This window comes from Canis aureus, chromosome 13, assembly GCF_053574225.1.
Source record: "Canis aureus isolate CA01 chromosome 13, VMU_Caureus_v.1.0, whole genome shotgun sequence".
Classification (NCBI taxonomy): Eukaryota; Metazoa; Chordata; class Mammalia; order Carnivora; family Canidae; genus Canis; species Canis aureus.
Window position 1 is genome coordinate 38632272 of NC_135623.1, and position 20394 is coordinate 38652665.

The window sequence follows — 20394 nt, forward strand, 5'->3', positions numbered from 1 at the left end:
GCAAATGGTTATCAAGGCTAATCTGGAGAAGTGAGTATTACCAAATATGTCTGACCAAGGAGGGATATAAACAGCTCAAAAGCAAACTGTTTACATATATGCCCTGTGGGACTCTCTCAGTCTTAAAAACAGTCTTCTAATTATTTCTTTGACCACTGTCAGTGTTCATTAATTAAAAGAAAAGATTATTAGAGAATATAAATTACTTTGTAGTGTCAGTCTTTATTCAGTGACATAATTACTCCCAGCAGAACTCTGAAAGGTCACAAGTAACAACACCTCAAGGTGCCGGCTGTCTTGGAATTGAAGGCTTGTCCCCTGGTGATCACCAGTTCTGCCATTGAGGGAAACGCTGGGCATGTGTCCCCACAAGGAGAAATGACTCCATCTGAAAAAATATCCCTGATCACCAATGTGATTGGACCCATAAATCAGAGGGAACAAAATGGGCTTGTTTTTTATTGTTCTGCTTTTCTTTTCTTTCTTTTTTTTTTTTTTTTTTAATTTTGTGGCTCCTGGAGGAGATTTCATTGATTACTCAATTACCTAAGCAAAGCTGGGGCATTCAGTTCAAGGAAGTGTGTGTGTGTGTGGGGGGGGGGGGGGGGGAGTCAAATGCATCTGGCCCTGATTTCAACTTCTCTATCACCTTCTTTGTAGCCTCTAAATTAATCCCACTATTTTCTTCAGATGCTTATTTTCAGCCCAGAAGAAGAACATGGGCATGCCATTAGCTTTCACTAGCTGGGATTTTTCTAAATGTCAGACATAATATCCTCTTCTCAGGTTGATATTTCTGGCTTAAAACTTGCCTTCACAGGAAAGTATGGGGATACCTTTTGAATTATTACAGGATAATAATTCATATGCATACATGTCAATGCTTAATTAGATTCTAAATGGCAAAGATAAGTAGTTATAGTAGCAGTCTGTAATTCTAGAATGTAATACAGAAATTCAGGGTGAGGGGACGTCAAGAAATCTAGGATTCCTAAGGGTCAGTATGTTTCTGAGAATGAAAAGTGGCTCTACGTAGTTCTGCAAGCAAAAGGTTGAGATGCCTCCTGTCCCTACCCATGTAGGTAAATATCACTCACACTGCATGAGATCACCTTCCGCCTTCACCATATCTAAGTTGTGTTAGTAGCTTGAAACAGAGGCTAGAAATAAGAGCTATCTACCAAGAAAGAAATTTAAATCTTCCTCATGTAAAATAAATCCAGAGCTATAAAGTCCTTTCTGCTTAAATATCTCCATGATGTCTTTCCCTATCTTTCTCAATTACCATCTTCTGTATGTGACTTCTATCCTCAAGGTCACCTCCTGGCCTAAAATAGTTATTGGACACCCAGGCATCTCATATATATTCCAATATGGAAAGAAGGAAAAATAGAAAGGAAAATTAGTCTTTACCTGGCCTGGTATCTCTTAGTTGCAACAAACCCTGGAATTACTTGCGCACACATCCCTAATCCTTGGCACCAGGGAGTTAGAAACTCTTTTTTTTTTTTTTTAAAGATTTTATTTATTTATTCATGAGAGACGCAGACACAGGCAGAGGCACAGACACAGGCAGAGCGAGAAGCAGGCTCCATTCAGGGAGCCTGACATGGGACTCGATCCCGGGTCTCTAGGATCACGCTCTGGGCTGAAGGCGGCGCTAAACTGCTGAGCCACCCAGGCTGCCCACTGAAACTCTCGATGATGGAATAAGTCAATAGTTAAAATCAACTTCTACTAGACACGTGGACACTTCCCCCTTGGCACCTGGCTCTCCCATAACAACACCAGAAATGATGCCACTGGATTTTCTTCTTATTTTTATCACCCAGGAAGATCCTGGTCTGCTCATGATCTCTGCTTCATGGTGAGTGATAGAGGCGTAATACATGGGCATCTTTTTTCAACGTTCAGTTTGTTTTAAGACTGTGCTATGGGAGTTGAACTTTCTAGGCTCTGACATAGCTTAGTGCAATGCAGACCAGGAATTGCTATGGCATCAAGGGAAAATGTTGGGTCCTGCAAGGAGAAGACAGAGTAGTGCTCTACACCGAGGATTTCTGGATGAGAAGAAAAGAGCTCCTGGCAGGAATCACACCAGTGACCTAAAATGTAATGGGGGAGTCAAGGCACAGGAGGAAAGTAGAGTTGACCAGGTTAAGAAACTCCATTGGATTGGGGGCAAGTTTTCCTGTCTGGGAAGGAAGACCATTCTCACGGAGAGAACTGAACAAGGATACTGACAGCTTTCTGGGGAGAACGGGGGAGTCTCTGACTCTAATGCACCAAGTAACTGGTAAACTGAGTCAAATGGGAATATGACGGCATGATCTGGACAGAGGTGCTATGTGCCTGTGGGCCAGATTTTAAGCACCCTCCCCCCCCCCCCATTGAACCTCTGATTTGCAAGACAAGGCAAGGGTAACTAAGACCAAAGGAATTAGGGAAACCAAGTTTGGGAGAAGGTTCTCTGTCGTCAGAATAGGCCTGGGGAAATGGGTAGCTGCCTGCAAAGAGAGTAATTTAGGTTCATCCACCTGACTCTTGGAGAACCCATGCAAAACATCACTCACGCGATCTTAATGTTGTTTTGAAAGGGGAAGATACTGTCCTAGACAAAGAGATCTAGGACCCTTTTCCACTTCCTAGGAAAGTTGATCACCTAGAGAACTATATATCATTTTGCAGTGGAGCGGTTTTTCCAGGAGACATGGTGGAGGGATAAGATTTTGAGAAACTTCATGACATCTGTTTGCCTCTTTACTAATAATTCACTTTCACATCCCTCTCTCCTCCATGTGAGTTGTGCCCAGCACACCTGGAGAGAAGTAGGACCAGGTGGAAAGTAGAGAACAAAAGATGGTGTCTTTCTAACATGAGAAAAGACATCTGGATTTTCTTCCTCCAAGCCTTGAGGGAGTACTCGGTTAGGAAACAGCAACAACAACAATAACAAAAACGCTCTCAGATAGTGGAAGAGAAGGAAAGACAAAGGGCATAGGGCCAAGAGGAGTGATGATGTTGGGGTTCTGCCTATGGGAGTGGACATGAGGGAGCCACACGGACACGAATGAGAAGGGCCAGGGAATAGAGCCACCCCCAGAAGATATGCTTGTATTCCCGAGGTTGTAGGAGAATCAAATCAGCAGATGGCCAACTGCCCAGCCTCAGCCCCGGGAACGACCATGCACACAGGTTGCCCTGGGTCTATGCTAACATTTCTTTGCCCCAGCATGTGGGAGGATTCCCTCTGCAGTAGCTAGACGCAGACAGAGTTCTTGTGCCATGACATTGCTGAGTGTACATTGCACCATTGCATTGTAGGTAAGTCTGCACAACGGTCTCCCCCTCAATCTACCGACTTCTCTACTTACCCAGTCATATTTGGCCCATACCTCTTATCTCTTTTCGCTGGCTGTGCACTGCTCTCTCCTGCCACAGGACATTTGCACACACTGTCCCCTCTGCCTGGAATGCTCTCACTTGTCGGCTTGCCTCTTCTACTCCTTCCTCTCAATACACATATGCTTAAGTTATACCCTTCCTTCAGATCTCAGCTGAAGCAGCACATCCTTGGAGAAACCCGTTTTGAGATCTTAAGAACAGTTAAGATGCTATGTATCTGGATATTTGAATTGTCCTTCCTAAGAAAGTACACCCCAGATTGCCATTATGCACACCATATTGTTAGTATGGTGGTCTATCTGATTAAGGTCCCTCTACTGTATGTGACTCTAAACACACTGGGGACAGGGATTGTGGGATTTTTGTTTGTTTGTTTTTGTTTTTGTTTTGCCAACTATTATACTGTCAGCACTCAACATAATGCACGGCAAGTAGTAGGTGTTCAGTAAATGCTTTGTGAACAGATATTTGCATCCTTATCTAACACTGTCCCTGACATGCATATAATGGGTGACACACATATAGGTGACATACACACATACAGAAATATATATAAATACAAATATATATATATATACACACTTATATATATGCTTATACAAGTTTATATAGTTTAAATGAGTAAAGTTATGGGTGAATTGTTTAAGACGCTGTGTGGTAGAGTGGGATCAACACGAACATGACAACTAGGTAGATGAGGACGTAACTGCAGTTCTTCACCTGGGTGTGAATGTAGGTAAATCAGCTTACCTTTCTATGGCTCAGTTTGCCCACTTCAGGAAAAGGATAACAACTCTGAACTTGGTTGTCAAGTTCGAAAGAGATGATGTGCAAAAACTGCCTGGCCCGGTGCTTAGTACGCAGTAAGTGCTCAATAAACAGTGGCTAGTGACATGATTTAATTCGTATATCATATATGGTTTAGATCAGGATGGAGAGCTCAGTTTAGTTGAGTCCCTCACAAAAGCAGTGCTAGATACCTAAGATGGATCTAATAAATAACTGTAGAATAAATAAGTGGAAACATCGCTTTTTAGAATGGCTTGAAATCTGTTTTGTGAGACCCACTTATTTTTCAAGACTCAGCCAGGACAATGCAGCATCCGGCCGCTAGGTGTCGATAGATGCACACTGCAAGAACAAGGCCTAGCTTCTGGTTCTGATGTAAAATTTTCTTGTAAAAGTAGTATTAAGGCACCACAACTCTTTACAAGCCAAGTTATGTGTTTAGTTAATTCAAAAATTTCCAACTATATAGCACTATCTGTCAAATAAATCAAATTTTCTCCGCCCTCCCCTTTCCTTCCCTCCTTCTTTCCTTCCTTCCTTCCTTCCTCCTCCCTCCCATTCTCCCCCTTTCCTCCCTCCCTCCATCTCTTTCTTTCTCTTTCTTTCTTTCTTTCTTTCTTTCTTTCTTTCTTTCTTTCTTTCTTTCTTTCTTCTTTCTTTTCTTTCTTTCTTTCTTTCTTTCTTTCTTTCTTTCTTTCTTTCTTTCTTTCAATACCAGGGAACAAAGAACAAAGCTTGGGTTTTCATGATGATTGTATAAGATACACACATAAATGGGGACATTTGGGCTCCTAGAGCTGGCAAAAGGCTGGGCTGGGAACATGAATTTCTGCTATAGCACCGCCTTCCACCTACACCAACCCAAATAATTGTTTAAAGGCTGGCCCACCTCTCCCTCATCGTGGCTCAACTTTCTTGACTCTTTTCCCAGTTTATCCATGATTCAGATTATTTCTTCTGTTTTATGGGCTTTGCCCATCCATACCTTCTCCCAGGAATTTTACTTATCCTATGCTCTCTTTACTTTACTTTAATCCCTCGGACACTTGGGTAACACCTCATTTCTTCTTGGGGTATTTAGAAACCATTCTCAAAAAGGTTTTATTTTAGCCGCCCCTCGCCAGGTATGGATTCTGTGTTACACACTGTATTACTTTCCTAAGGCAGCCAAAACAAAGTACCAGGGGCCCTGTGGCTTGAACAAAAGAGATGTATTTTCTAACAGTTCTGGAGGCTACAAGTTCAAGAGCAGGTGTCAGCGGGGTCGGTTTCTTCCTCTCTCCTTCTCTCCCTGACTCGGAGTCCATCATCTCTGTGGATCTTCACATCATCTTTTCTATGTGCGTGCGTGTCTGTGTCCAAATTTCCTCTTCTCGTAAGAACGTCACTCTCGTGTTCAGTTGGGACCCATCCTAATGACCTTATTTTAACTTAACTTCCTCTTTAAATACCTTATCTCCATATACATTCACATTCCGGGTACTGAGGGTTAGGACTTCAGCATGTGAATTTGGGAGGGACCCAATTTAGCCCACAGGACAAACCACATAGCACCCACCCAATTTTCTCAATCCCATTTACTACAGCTGTAATTATTTGCGTGGATAAGTCATCTTTTTAGTCTATTATGTACCTGTGTTTTCCAAAAGGGCAGGAGTCAGGTCTGTTTGATGGGAAACACAACGTTAAGTATCTGAAACTGCCTGGTGCCTAGTATGTAGCAGGTTATTTTCTCTACATTGCTCCTAAAATCATCCTTTTTATTGTTATTTCCTATGTGACTCCAATAGCTGGCAGAAAGTGGCTGAGTAAATATTTAACTAAAGATATTTCAGAACTCTCTGCGTGCCCTTAGATAAACTGCTTACACTTTCTGAGGTTCCTTTTCCCCAAATGGAAAAAAAAAAGGATTTGGGGGTAGTTAAATAAAGTGATGTATTTATGACAAAATTTTAAGGGATGCTCCTTGTTGCCCCGGTATTGATTGCTAGGACCCAAACTTGGGGGGGAAGAGGTATTATGTATCCCACATTCAAAGGAAATACCAGCTAAGTCTGCATCAACAGTCAGGGCCACACGCCGCCCACAGAGCCTATCAAGGGACAACCAAACCTTCTCTGCTAACCCCATCATAACCCCAGCCCTTTTCCTCAGCAGAACCCTGGCAAGAGTAATTAAAGAGTCCTGGGAATGCAAGAAAAGTAAAATGAGGCAATTTAGAAATGCGTACAAAGCAGAAAAAGCAGCAAAAGGAGACCTGGAAATGAAATATGGAAAATAACAGACCTGGTATTCTTAATGAGTCATGAAGTAAATGACAGCGATACACGATGTTTGCATTTAAAACATAACCTCCTTGGGCTGTTGTGCCCAAAGTAAGAAATCACACTGGGCGAATGCACTGAGAGCAGTGAGGTCCCAGCTTTGGCCTCTGACACTGAGAACTCAGAAAAAAGGTGAAGAGATCATCAACCAGCTGCGGAATAGTCCTGTAAAGTGGACCGAAGAAGAGAATTTGACGAAGGAGGAGGAGAGTCACAAAAACAACTTCTTCTCTTCTTTCAGTATCTGAAAGTAGGATTTTTTTCAAGGCCCTGTTGCAGTCTTTAAAACACCAGAGGAATTGAGCTTCTGGAGCAGGAGCAGGATTCAGGCCAATAAGACATCATTATTAACCCAAAGTATGCCCTGAACATCTGAGAGAGCCTTCACCATCATACTCTTCTAGAACTTTCTGTGAGACCATAAGCTAAAGTACACAGTCATTTGCTGAGAAAATGTTCTCGTTATAGGCAGTTTATCTGAATCAGGAAGACTGATGTGATTACTGAGGTAGAGAAAGGCACCTGATTCTGGCGGGAGTATTTGAGCCTTGTGTTCAAACCCTGGCTCTTCCAACAGCTGAACAACTTCAGGCAAGTCACTCAACGTTTCTGAGCCTCACTTCCTTCCTAGAGGAACAGGACATCCCAGTCTCACTTAGCAGATAGGCTGACAGGGTTAAAAGTGATCTCGAAGGCAAAGGACCAAGAGTGAGTCTTGCACAGAGCAAACGCTCTATCTCTGCCAGTTATTCCCACCCCAGGGGCTCTGCATGCCTGCCATACAAATAAAATGGGGACTGTCTTGGTCATTTCCCAAACCAGTAATTCCTGAAATGCTAGTATCTCTTCACACGTAAGAAGACCAAAGTGCTACTTCTTAGAATCTTGAAAATTTCCATAATTTTTCTTATGTGTTAAAGAAAAAAAAAAAATGAGGCCTGGAAAAGCCAAATTGCTGTTTTTTGTTTTGTTTTGTTTTGTTTTTTTGGCATGACATAGAGGATGAGGAATCTTATCTGGCTCTCTGTGAGGCGAAGGTGGGCTCTTTCAATGTGATCAATAAAAAGTTAAAGAGAAGAAAAATAGCTTTGTCACAGATATACCCTATCAAACTGATAAAGCAGTAAGTTTGTTCCAGAAGTCAGTAAGTATGAGTTCTGTTGATTAGGTAGAGGGTGGTGGTGTGGCCACACCCTGATAGGTTAACCCCAAATCATATTTCTGAGATCACAGTTCCTCACAGCTACTCCCTTCTCCAAAGAATTTTCCCTTTTAAGTCAAAACTGCATAGCCTGAGAGATTATGTCCACCCCACTCCACCTTTCTACGACCCAGGGGACGTTTTTCCAGGGGACACTTCATCCTCACCCAGCTCCTCCTTCTGCCCTGGCCTGCTTCCTTCATTTCCTTCTCTTGGAGGTTCTGACCCAATCAAATAGCTCCACTGTTCTGTTCCCAGAACACCCAATCTAAGACACCGGAGGAAGGAGATTATTAATGATTACTTTTTTAAATTAATGATTAATTTTATTTTTGAAACAAATTCAAAGAACAAAAATTAGGATTCAGGTGTAACGCAAAAAGGAAAACATTTCAAACCTCAAGTTCAAAAGCAACTTTAAGATCTTTTTGTCATTTGAGGGGTACGTGGGTGGCTCAGTTAGTTAAGCATCCTACTCTTGATTTCAGCTCAGGTTATGATCTCAGGGTCTTGGGGTCATGTCCCGCATTGGGATCTGTGCTGTGGAGCCTGCTTGAGATTCCCTCTCTCTGCCTCTGCCCTTCTCCTCTAAAAAAATTTGCCTAAGACTTTGTCATTTGAAAATAAATTGTAAAAGACTTTGAATGGGATCTTTAAATGTTTAAACCATTCCTACTGCACTGGTCCCAGATCAATAATGACATAGAATGGGAATCTGCCATATAAAATAGACCATTAAATTTCTCAGTGTTATTATGGTTTAAGGAAAAATACTTTCTTTGTTCCCTCCCCTCAATCCCTAAACTTTAAGCCTCATGTTTCCCAAGTCTGGGGAGAGCGTTGGTGACTTCAAGTGGCCAATAAGGCAATGTTTGACCAAAACTGCCAAGTAAAAATGACAGAGAAACCTCATCCTGATGTATATAGGTTTTCTGTTTTGTAGAGCATTGATGGTTTGAACTCTTTGTCAACCACTGCTGACATAGTATATGAGATTTCAGAACTTAAATGTCCTCTTTTGATTGTAAGACTAACACTGAATATTCCTTAGAATGCCATTCAAAGTCTTTAAGAAAATCTGAGATCATTCCAAAGAGTCATGGAAATTCAAAACTATCAAGAATGAGAGAATTAGGGATGCCTGGGGGGCTCAGTGGTTGAGCATCTGCCTTTGACTCAGAGCATAATCCCAGGGTCCTGGGATCGAGTCCCTCATTGGGCTCCCTGCATGGAGCCTGCTTCTCCCTCTGCCTGTGTCTCTGCCTCTCTCCATGTGTCTCTCATGAATAAATAAATGAAATCTTTTTTAAAAAAAAATGAGAATTTAGAAAGAGAAATTAAGGTCTTAACATACTAAATTATGCAATGCTCAGTTTCTACAGTGTTTTTAACACCACACATAGGGTATTTTAACTACCCTATAACTAAACATGCAGAACTGCTTCCTGCGAGATACCAACCTCAAATACTTGTAGGATTGTAGTTGTCTCCTATTTTTTTTTTTTTAATCAGAGCATCTTGCAACTGTGACTAGTGTTCTTATTAGGTGTACTTATCTGTACAGATAAGTTTTGAGGTTCCTAGTGAACCCAAACATCATATCAAAGAAATCTGTGACTCAGAATTCAGAAGAGAGTGTGGGGGTAAAGAACTTTAGCCCCAATGGGTCACCTTGAGGTTAATCAAGACTGATGAAGGATAACGCAGATCTGAGAACACTCACCAAAGGTAGAGTGATCGTTCCTCCCTCTGAGTTGGAAAATCCCAGGCACGCTTCTTCAACATTCTCAATCATGCTCAAATAACCTAAACTGAGAAAGAGAAAAGTCGCCTAGGAGAAGATAAATAGGTTAACCCCAAATCATATTTTGCTCTCGGGAAATCTCCCTTCTCTGGTTTTAGGTAGTTAAGGATGTCAACAAGGATCTGCTGTGAGATTTCAGGGGTCAAAGAAGTTCATCCACATTGAAATAGGCAGGTTACTTTTCTTCAATTCTATTCTTCCTTCACTAGTGAAGAAAGAGTATATTAATTCCTTATCATTGGAAAGGTTTGTAGGAGAAGAGATCTTGTATTATTTTCTGGTAGAAAATATTTGATCAATTCATTGTCTTCAGACTCTGGATTTCTACCAGCTAAATACCCTATGTTTATCTTCTTGGAGGCTGTTGGCAGGTTTTCTCTCCTTAGGAAATGAGTTGGAAAACATCAGTGAGACTTCAAAGCCATGGCTCGAGGTTATCTTCTGATTTATGAAATGACTGTTTCCATCACTTATCAGAACACTGAGTCCTTCCTGTGGAATTGCAATCCTCATATGTAAATAGAATCAGGGGGTTGCTGGTTACCATGTTCACCGTAAGAAATACCTCTTCTGAAAGGTCAACACTTGATAAAAGTCTAAAAAGCTATGTGAGGTACAGGAGGCTGTGTGGTGAGTGTGAAATTCTGGAGATTGGGAAACAGCCTCGTTTTCCTTAATTCATGCTCAATGTTATACTTTTTCAAATCAGAGCATTCATTACTCTCTCCAAAGCTTCTGTGGAGTTCTCCTCTTTCTGACTCCCCTCATTTTCAGCGTTTGAGAGTCAAGAGCAGTAGATCTCATTCTCATCATGCCTCTGTCATTTTAGCTGAGTTTGAGCAAGTTACGGAACCTCTCTAGTCCTCCCATTTCCCACCCCTTAAGTGAGAATTAGAGCCCAGAAACCATCAGAGTAAAAATAGTCAATTAATAAATAAACAAAATGAAAGTCTAGATGCTGCCCCCAGAGCTTCTGACACAGGAGAACTTGGTGAGCTTGGTAATATATATATATAGTCACATATATATTTAGAAAGCTGTGTGGATGATTTTGTTCGTGAGCTAGTTTTAGGAACACTGGCCTGTCTCATACCTAATACTAGACAATCTCTGAGGACTTTTACAGAGTTATGAAGATGAAATCTATTCTATAGTAATGGAAAAATTTGACATGAAATAATTTCCACTACCCATGGTTGCTGATTCTTCAAATGGCACTTCTGAATCATTCTGTGTATCCTTGGTAACATCAAATAGCCACTCATTTCAATGGGTATGGAGAGATGAAAGAAGAGAGGAGAAAAAAAAAATCAAACCAATTAAATCTGCCTTTGGTGTCTCTGGGCAGAATGAACTTTTGCTTTTTTCCTCAGTTGTATTGTTATGTAAATGTATCAACCATGATTCTCTCAGAAAAAGGTTGTTGTACTTAAGTAGGGTAACTGAGGGAAGTTGTACAAAGGGATTATCTATTCAAATATGGAGAGTGGAAAGGAAACCCAGAAATCGTGGCTCTGAAGAGAAAGGGGAGAGAACCAGTACCAGCACCTAGGGGTCTGGGATTGCTCCGTTCGAGTAGTGGCCTTTACTAGAGGGACAGGGCCAGTGTGCAGTGACCTGGCAGGGAGAAAGTCAGAGGACTGAACCCCTGGCCTCAATTTCTGCCCAGCTTCCAATGTGCCATTGACGTCTCCTGCCTCTCATGGACTCTTCCCACACAAGACAGGGAGGCAAGGATGACACAGTGCATCCGTAGCGTCAGGGTCCTGGGGCACCGAGTAAAATGTAGGGAGATTTGGAGACAGAAGGTGATTAGCTTGTACAGAGACCTAGCTCTTCCCCGGTGGTTTCAAAACTCCATGGTTTGAACATCAGGATCTTGTTTTTCAACTGTTGTTTCTTATTTTCTTTACATAAATGCTTCCTGTTGAGCTCCCTAAGCCAGCTCAGATGTCTTCTGTTCTGTGAAGCCATCCTTGCCCCTCGCCCGCAGGCAAATAGCCCTCTGCGTGCTAAGAACCAACTTTTTTAGGTTTCCTTTTGATCTCATGTTGTAGGCCCATAGTTCAATTATTATTGAATCTCTCATATTTTGAATAATCTATATCAAAGTGTCCTTGAAGGTTTGGGTTAAAACAAATTGAGGGTGCTGATAGGATAAACTGGTTTGTGATTTTCAATGATGTAAGACAGCATCCGTGGCTGATTTGCTCTCTGTCTTCCTGTCAATGTGCCCACCTGAGAACACACAAACCATGGGAATATCGCTTAGGAAGCACAGAAAACTAGGGGAACCTTGCAGAACCGCCTTACCAGCTCTGATATCCTGAGGCTCCCAGCCCCACCACCCAGGTAGATTAGTGAGGGAAAATGGAGTAATTCCAGGAGGTGATTATAACGCCTTCTTCCTCTCTGACCTACCATCTCTTTTCTAATCTCCAAGACATCTAATCTCCATGTCACTGAATGATTTGAAATATGACAATTCTATGTGCATGGAGTTTTGTTTTCCTTCCATATAGTTATATGTTCCTGTGGATACATTCTGATCCCTTGTATCGAACTTGGGAAGCCCCCTACTACCTAATATGGGAAAACCATTTCTTAGAAAGGACTGTTTTTGATAAACGTATCTGCTTTTTTTGTGGATTCCTTTGAGCATTTATTTCAGATACCTTTGATGACTGTATTGAAAGATTAGAGTTAAGTGAGATCTTACATTTAAAAGCATTAATGTAATACCTGTTTTATGGCAAACCCTCGATAAAGAAGTCACGTATGATGGTGATGACAATAGCTTACGTAAGTAAGACCATCATATTTTATGAGACACATCTTCTCCTTTACTCCTGTGAAGGAGGTACTGTAGGGCTCCTTTATTATACAGAGAAAATGAATACTGAGTAGTTACTTGAATTCTCCCACTAAGATCACCCAAGAGAAAAGCAACAAATCTCACATTCAAATTCAGCTTTTCTGATTTCCAAATCTGGCATGGTTTTACTATGTAGTTTTCTTTGATGGCAAACAGTTTCTATCCCCTGTGCACTTATTTTGTCCTAATATCACCTCTTATATTCCTCACACCTGAGAGTTCATGATGCCCTGAATATGAAACCAATCTCTTTTCAGCCTAGGGGACTTTGAGAAGCCCTCATTAGGGGAGTAGCATGTTGTTGTGACCAACCAGGTTATTTTCTCACAAAGACCCGTAGCGCTGGGTACAAAGCTCCCGAAGTCTCTTGGCATGTTACTGCCCCTCTGGGCTCACATCTTAAGTACCAAGGAGTCCATTTCTTCTGAACCTGGAGTCTTGCTTGTTATTGCCATCTGTTACAGGCTGAACTATGTCCTCCAAAAATTTGTATGATGAACCTCTAGTACCTTAAGAATGTAACCTGTCTTTAGAGATTAGGCTTTAGTGAGGTGACAAAGTTACAATCAGACCATGCATGTGGGCCTTAAGCCGACATCACTGGCGTCCCTAGGAGAAGAGGAAGTTAGTATTCCCAAGGGGACCCCAGGATGTGGAGGTGGAAAGATCACGTGAAGACACAGCAAGAAGATGACCACCTGCAAGCCAAGGAGAGAAGCTTCTAAGAAAAACTCAACCCTACTGACACCTTGGGCTCAGACTTCTAGCCTCTAGAACTATGAGAAAATTATTTCTGTGGTCGCAGCCACCCAGTTTGTGGCATTTTGTCATGGCAGCCCCCGCAAAGAGACTCCATTCTCTGGAAGAGGAGTCCTAATTTGAGTTTACACGTGTTTTCTGGGTTATCTTCACTGCTCCCTGCCAGACTGCATCGCCGGATCCCAGAGGCTCCCTAACTTCATGCTCCCAACTGTGCTTCTCTCCCCCACTGGCTTTAGCCTGACTCCCTAGAATGTCCCGATGTGAAAGCCCTACCTGTCACCTCAGACAGCAGCTGTGGTTTCCCTGATGCTACTGCCTGCAGATGCAGAGGGAGGCTTTGCCTGCCCTTTGATAGGAGACGTAAACAAGTCCCCACCTTCCCCCATTTGCTGTACCAGGCTCCCCAGGCTCCTCCTGAATTCTGAATATAAGCTCGGCTATTTTTCACCTCTAGGCTGACTCACTCCATCCTGTCCTTGGACTGAATCTCTGTCCACTCCCACCTTCCCTTTGCCCAGCCAACTCCTACCAACCCTTCAACTCTCCACTTCGAAATAACTCGTTTCAGAAGCTTTTCCTTATGCCACCAGACAGTTAGCCCACACATCCTCTTCGGCCCCCCAGCACGTACATCTTATTATATTGTGGCTCAGAGGTTCTCAAACGTCAGCGTGCATCAGAGTCAAACACAGGGCTTGTTAAAACAAAGACGGCTGGGCCCCAGCTCAGAGTTTCTGGTTCAATAGTTTTGGGATGGGTTCAATAATTTGCATTTTTAACAAGTTCCCGGGTGGTACAGATGCTTTTGGTACTGAGACCACCCTTAGAGAATGAAAGCTACAGATAAATAGCTGATTTCCTTCCTTAATCTCTCCCATCTTACCACTAATAAACTGCACTCTCTTGAAGGCTAAGGATCCTGTCTTCCACATCACTGGGTGCCCAAGACTTTGGACAATGCCAGAAGCATGACAGACACTCAACAGGTAATTGCTTAATATAAGAATGAATGAACCTGGGAATTCCTTACATCAAAAGGGTGCTTTTTGGAATAAGAGCAAGCTTAAAAAGACTCTGTACCAAGGATGCTTTAAAAATATATAAATAAGAGAATCTTTTAGAAAAGGCTCAGGGCCTAAAACCATAATGCTGGTCACGTCGGTTGATACACACACAAAACCATTTATATTGAAAATCGACCAGTATTTTCCTTGGGCTCCCCAAGATGGCAAGCGCCCCCCTTAGATGCAGGCGAGGACGATCCGTGCAGCGCAGCAGCCCCTGGCGAGCACTGCCGGTGCTTCCGTGGACTCAGGGCCGTGCAGCTCTGGGGTCCCCCGGGTGTGGGGCCCCCCGGGCTCCATCAGCCGCCCCCCACCGTGGGCTCCCGGGTTCATGGGACCGCAGAGGTCCCTTCTGCCTGCTGGTTCTAGAAATCCAGTCGGGTCTTCCCTGCTAGCGGCCGTCACCGGCCCCGGGCACACATCGCCTGTGACCCTCCGCAGTGCTCCCGGCGTCCGCAGCCAGGCTCCCGCACCCACGGGGGTCAGCTCAGCCTGGACGTTCCCGCTTTACCCTCTCGTCAGAGCGATCGTGAGTAGCACCCCTCCTCGACTCTCGAAAGAGTCCCGGCTTGGGTGATATATGAGCACTCTTGATGACCACCATAGGGGAGGCCTGCTGTGATCCCGCTGCCCCTTGGCGTCTGCTACCCTCTTAGGCCATCGCTCCTGCCCCTGCACTGCCATCAGCTGGGCAGATTAGCTCTTTTCTCAGATAATTTTGTTCTCTGTACCTCTGCATATGCAGTTCCTTCCGCCTGGATTGTGCTCTCCCGTTACCATCCAAGGGAACCACCCCAGGGTCAAATACTGACCCGCCTCCACCACCTGCTTAAAGGCTTTGCAATGCCTTCTCTGAGCTGAGGACCCCCCCCAACCCCCGTGGTGCTCCTGTTGCACAGCAAACACACGCTCCTCACAGGGAGCTGGGCTCCCTTACAGGGCTCCTTACAGGGCTGGCCAGCCTCCCGGTAAATGTCTGCACGTGAGTCTACGTCCCAGGGATACACCCTCCTCAAGGAGAGCAGTTCTGTCCTCTCAGCGTTTCACAGTATCTCAACATTGAAAGAGCAAATGAACAGAAAGGACCTGCCTGATAGGACTTAAGGGAGATCAGAAATAGTATGGAAACAATGCCCACTTTTGTGAGTTTTCCAAATTCCCCCCTTTTGGTCTGAGTGCCTACAGTAATATGGAGCAACACTATAGGGATCTAGTTTTGGTTTGTTTGTGTGTGTGTGTGTGTGTGTGTGTTTTAAGATTTTATTTATTTATTCGTGAGAGATACACAGAGAGAGGCAGAGACACACAGGCAGAGGGAGAAGCAGGCTCCATGCAGGGACTCTGGGATTCTGCCCTGAGCCAAAGGCAGATGGTCAATGCTGATCCACCCAGGCATACCCAGGGATCTATTTTGTTTTGTTTTGTTTTGTTTCAGGAATCTGTTTAAAAGCATCTTCACATCTACCTGTCTTGTGGGAAATAACATATCCTTCTGAATTAGAGAAAGCTGTGTCCTGGCTCCCTTGAATGGTCTTTGTAACTCATGTTCTTTCTTACCACCTGAGTTACATGATATAACCTTATCAGGAGCTCTACCAGAACTCTGGTGGGCCTCGCCTTGTCTTTCTCCTACAAATAACCAATGAGAAATTCCTTCTGAATATTGGTGGAAACTCTCTGAGAACCTTCCCGGCTCATGTTGGACAGACTGCATTAGCCTTGGGCTGTGAGTGCTCTCTACATCAACAGCAGAACTCATGACCTGCAGCCCAGTTTTGAACATACTGTATGACTTCTGATCCTTCTGGGAAGTAATCTTGCATGGAGACAGATGAAAGATTGGGAGGGGAGGTCCAAAATGGATTGATTTGGGGTATTTGATTTCTCCCCCAAATTCTTTAGTTCTGAGGGTGTTCTACAAATCCTAACCTAGGCTGGAAGGTCAGAGATCAAGATGAAAATTATGCATTTCTCAGCCTTTGGCATGTGGAATGCCCACACCTTGTATAATTTCTGTCAGAAAATGCTTTGATGCCCAGTTTCCCAAGCTGTCTCATAGCCTTTTGATACCTATGACTACATTTAAAGTAAAGTTGGCAGAAAGTCTGAGATGATTTTAATGAAGAGGATTTAGCCCCAAAGGTTAATGGGATTGTCATTGTGCAAAGAGTAATTCTTTTGAATGGTGACAAAGTGATACTCAACAGCTTTCAAGCCACCCCATTCATCATCAATTTGGATTGTGTTCTGCTACTGATGTAAAGCTTAATATAGAGTTGTCCACAACGCATCATGACTCCTTTTCCCACACTGACCCCAGTGGTACATGTCAGCCAACATCTGGGCACCGCAGCTGTGAGACTTTCGAGAAGCTTGTGCATACGCCTCTTTGCAGGGGTAATTTGCTGAACAACACATGTTCTCATTTGAAGAATGCCCTCTGACCCTATAGGCATTGCTCGTAGTGTGATGGGTCCTATAAAATATTTAATCATGTATTTTATTATTTTAATCAAAGGAAGCATGGCATTGACATTGCAGCAAGTGAATGAAGGAACAAAGCAAGACTTTGCCATGGACATTAGTACTCACACCCAAATGGAAAACAGATTTATTAACAAAGGGCCTTTCCAAAACAAACCTAAGTCATTATGTGTCAAGACAAACTAAAGTTGTTCTACTTTTAACAACTCCACAGAAGGACAGAAGAGGTGTTCCAGCCAAAGAGGGGAAAAAAAAGGTTAAGTGATTTTCACAGCATTTTTCCAAGTCTTGTGTTTGAAACGGGCATTTAAAAGCATTCTTTTGTAGTTCTGTCAGTAGTGACCAACAAATCATCCCCACCTAGGAAATTACAGAGGCTTTCAAAATGCATGAAAGAGGAAAGAGCTACCACTGGAAGGGTCAGCTGTAAATAAGACCTCTTTGGCAGGCAGCTATGATGGACACTAGTAATGGTGCCACTATTGTGCTTTTGCTTTCTGTTCATTTGTTCTGGACACATTTTATAGGGAGAGGGGGACCTCACCTAAGAGCTTTAAAATCTTTTGAATTATGAAATTCATAGTTTTACGTGACCAACACCTTCAGAATTATTCACATCCAACTATATGATGCATCTTCATGTGATTAATGATTTGGGATGTCTAGAGTGAACTAGAGTGTTTACCTGGTATTTACAGATCCCCTTGACTTGCTAAAATAATTTGCTCTCCTTTACATCATTTCAAAATTATTTGCTTTTTTTTCCCCACTGAAGTTTTTCGTCACCTTCTTTTACATATGTTTTTCTAGTATTCTTTCTTAGTATAAAGCCATAAAGATAAGCTCTGTTTTATTAAAAACCCAAGAAATATTGGGATTTTATTCTATTATCCTGAGGCCCATTATTATACTCTCTAGTGTTTACTTGTGCAAACATAACTGAATTGATACTTATAATGTAAACACAATTATTTTTCTTATTTGGGAAATATATTTAGAGTAAATATTAGCAGTATACAATGATCTGATTAAAAGCCAGAGTGAAAGTAGCACAAATTTCAATTGCATACTCTGTTTTATTTTTGATCTTTATATTTCACTTGTCTCTCTGATGAACCATGTTTCCCTTTTTCTTTATTTCATAGTTTTAAACTTTTCGTGACATCTACTTGCATCTGAATTGCTTGTCACAATAAAATCTTCATTTTCCCCACAGCATTTGACTCATTCTTACTAAAAGTTTAATTCAGAAAGTTTGTTTTAAAATTGTTGTTGCTGCTTCAGTTTGTAGGCTTCACTAGGTCCTGTACACTATGATTTACAAATGTCAGTTACCTTGGCATGAAGTTACACTCTAACTTAAATCATTTCCCCCAAACTTTCTCTTGGCCCAACTTTGGATATCCTCATGTCATGAAAGATCCTGATTTTCTACAAGATCCTCTACAAGATCCAAAATTTTGTAGACAGGTACTTTCTTTTACTCACTACGAATCCACCTAAATTACGTGTATGATTCTAATTTTCTTCTCATGTCTTAAGCTTTCCATATTAATATTTCACAAATGGTCTGCCCAACAATTAACCATTCACAAGATTTTTTTAGAAGACCAAGGGGCACGTGACAGACAAATATTAAGCCTATTAAGGTGAAAGTGTGAAGCTGAGAGAATATACAGACTGATTTTCTGCACAATGAGCTCAGCAAAGCTCATGAAATTCACACGGGAGATTTTCTATGGGACCATAAATTAATCAGACTGAAGCGATGACAATGCAGGAACACAATGAATGTGTCCTGTGGCATGTTCAGGCACCTTCCACACACCTGTGTTCAATGGCACAGTAACACACACACACTCACACACCTAATAATGAATCACTTTAGCAAAAGCTGTCATGTGTTTTCTGTTTAATCCAGAGACAGAGAGAGAAAAAAGTGTTCCTGTATTCATTCCTAACCCCAAGTCTGAAGCATGAGGAGGGATTATTTGGGGGAGTGAGGGTAGGCTTAGTCTGCAGAGAGGCTACACAGAAGGGAGATTTAACACAAAACATGAAAACACTGCACCCATGAGGTGAGAAGGAAGCAGGAGATGCCAGAGGCACCTGTGACACACTTGGCTTACTTCATGGTTTCGCCAGCAACACTGGAACCTTCATTCCTCTGCGAATATGGCTACTTCATCACCAGAAAACTATAGTTTGGCGTATTACAATTTCATTTAGTTTATTGGCTATACACACACACTGACAGGTGTGAATGGTGAAAGCCAGTTATTTCAACTCAATTTCAATGGTGAAATTCCAGTTATTTCACAACTAACACTGAAACAATTATCCTTTAGCGGGCACTTTTTATAGCTACTACCACAAGCAACAGGAGAGCATGGTGGGTAGAGGGGAGGAAAGTGAAATAAATATAAATGATGCTCCCTAGGTGTTATATGTAACCATGAATTACAAATTCTACTCCTGAAACTAATACTACACTCTATATGAAATAACAGGATTTTATTTTTTTAATATTTTATTTATTTATTCATGAGATACACACAGAGAGAGCGAGAGGCTGAGACACGGGCAGAGGAAGAAGCAGGCTCCATGCAGGGAGCCTGACGCGGGACTCGATCCCGGGACTCCAGGATCACATACTGGGCCGAAGGCAGGTGCCAAACCGCTGAGCCACCCAGGGACCCCAGTAACAGGAATTTAAATAAAAACTTGAAACTCACATAAATAAAGTGTGACATCCCCAGTCACTCAGTATCTCCTTTATCTGTTGGGCACCCAGCGAGCACCCTTCCCTTTTCTGAACGTCCCTCCCATGAAGATGTAGCTAAGTGTGCAAAGTCGCATGTTTCTCCTCCATTTGCCTCCTTATTTCCAATGGACAAGGATCTCTGTCTCCACCGGAAACAAAATGTACACCATGCAAGTTTGAGGCTAACCAACTACTACACAGACAGGCTAAGATGCAGAAGGAGAAGACTTATGTTATTATTTTATTTTATTTTATTTTATTTTATTTTATTTTATTTATTATTTTATTTTATTTTATATTTTATTCTTTTGCCTTTCAGGAATTTAAATAGAAACACATAGACAGAACTGGACATTCACATGATCCTAAGAGTGTTACTATTGTGACACATTTGGTTTTTAGGCAGGGAAATATTAAACTAAGGAATTGTTCAGGTGACCAAGTCAGGAGCAAAAGACACCTGGCACAAGGAAGCGTGCAAATAAAATGCCAGTCTGGAAGAGAAAAATTGCAATGGATTAATTTCTGCTGGGGTTCAACATGCTCCACCACGGCAAACAAATAAGAATCGTGCTGGGGCTTGATTTGTCAGATTCCTTTAATTTACTAAGACTGCATATTAAACGAAATTGTTAGCAGCTGGTTGTCTACAAAAACCTAGCTAAACTCCTGGGAGCTATTGTATAGCTGCCTTCTTAAAACCTGTCCCAGTGTGCACCAAATTGATGTTGGAATGAAAAAGATAACTCTTTCCAAAGTGCCTTATTTCAGCTACTCAAATCCATCTTCAGAAACCCAGGGGACATTTTTCCTGAACACTATATTCTGTATTGCTGAAAACAAGGACGGTTTCCTCCCAAAACTTTTTTGTACTACTCTCTTCACTCTGGTACAATTTTTGGTCAATTCCTTGGCCTCTGCC

General features: G+C 42.3%; 1 long non-coding RNA gene across 1 annotated transcript in view; it reads left to right on the plus strand.

Annotated features, from left to right (window-relative positions):
• Window positions 1–10045: 10045 nt before the first annotated feature.
• Window positions 10046–20394, plus strand: part of LOC144282298 (uncharacterized) — a 65195-nt gene continuing 54846 nt past the window's right edge. Inside the window, exons 1-2 of the long non-coding RNA XR_013350691.1 lie at window positions 10046–10153; window positions 14070–14146. This is a non-coding gene — a long non-coding RNA (uncharacterized LOC144282298). The remainder of the gene's footprint in view (window positions 10154–14069; window positions 14147–20394) is intronic.